The following is a 226-nucleotide window of genomic DNA, read 5'->3' as shown; positions in this document are numbered from 1 at the left end:
GCTTCTCCAAATGGATCTGCATGCCAGGTCCCTGGACTTGCCCGGAATATGTTTCCTATACAGAACCCTTGATGTGTTCTCAAAGCTTTCAGCTTTTGCTGTGTTTTCTCCACAAACCGTGAATTCTTTGTGTTTCTAGATAAAGAAACCCAACACAAACTAGGATCATCTTTAATATTAAAATTTCAGCAAATGACTCTCAAATTCACTATACTTTGCTTCCAAG

Source organism: Lynx canadensis, chromosome A2, assembly GCF_007474595.2.
Source record: "Lynx canadensis isolate LIC74 chromosome A2, mLynCan4.pri.v2, whole genome shotgun sequence".
Lineage (NCBI taxonomy): Eukaryota > Metazoa > Chordata > Mammalia > Carnivora > Felidae > Lynx > Lynx canadensis.
This window is presented reverse-complemented; position numbering follows the sequence as displayed.